Genomic DNA, 1,012 nt, shown 5'->3' with positions numbered 1-1,012 from the left:
TTCCGCACCGCCTGGAAGCCAAGTTCGACGGTTTCAACCAATTCTCCTTCGGGCATTCATCGTCCACGTCCTTCGCTGCCGCCTGAGGGCCGAAGGGCCGGCGCTGACGAAGGAGTGCCGACTGCGGTGACTAAGACGCTTTGTTCGTGACCCTCAGGTAATTGGAATACCTTATTATAAGGCTACGTGGGTTAATTTTAAGTTTAATTTTTGAAATATGTATTTTTCGAACCAAAACACGAGAAGCTTATATCAGTTTCATTAGGTACATTTGTAAATGAATTTTGCTTGAATACGAAATAAACTTTCATTGACTATGGTACGAATACATTGGGATGTAAACTGAACGGATGAGAAACTGGCGTTTTAAGATGGCACTTGAACACAGAAGGGTAATATTTAGTGGAAATTACATATCCTAGAGATTATAATACTTATATTAATTAAGGGAAATATACAATTTTTATGAGGCTTCTATGATACTCAACTTATCCTGGATATGATAGACGAATATCTTCCACTGCAGTAGAGCTTAACCTGGGGCCGTGACCCCCATCTAGGATGGTCATGAGCTCAAGGGAAATGTTAATTCCTCTAATCAAATCTGTTATTCTCTCAACAAAGCCTTGGGCATTTAATACATCTTGAAAAAATGCAAAAATATTGCATTCACTTTCTTTAGTTTTCTCTAGTTGTCTCTAAGCTTGTGATTTTCTGTCCTTTTCGGCCTTCTTTATTCCTTGAATGCCTGGGGAGGGGGGGGCGTCCTGGAGCTGTATATTTCTGTCACACGTCATGTGATGCTATTGAGATCTATTAGACTTACCTAAAAATAGTAAGTAGCCGTAAGTTTATTGGTGCGTTGTGTTGATATACGTTCGTTCGTCGATCTTGGGCTCATGGAGTGGCTACCTTAGCTATTCTGTATTTACTAGCTATAATGCCCTAACTACGCCTTGTTGGGTGGAATTTTACGAAGCATGTTGATTTGTTAAATGCGCTAGTTTCAGTA

Source organism: Penaeus monodon, chromosome 24 (genome assembly GCF_015228065.2).
Source record: "Penaeus monodon isolate SGIC_2016 chromosome 24, NSTDA_Pmon_1, whole genome shotgun sequence".
NCBI classification, from domain to species: domain Eukaryota; kingdom Metazoa; phylum Arthropoda; class Malacostraca; order Decapoda; family Penaeidae; genus Penaeus; species Penaeus monodon.
The sequence above is the reverse complement of the archived record's forward strand: the minus strand, read 5'-3'. Positions refer to the sequence as shown.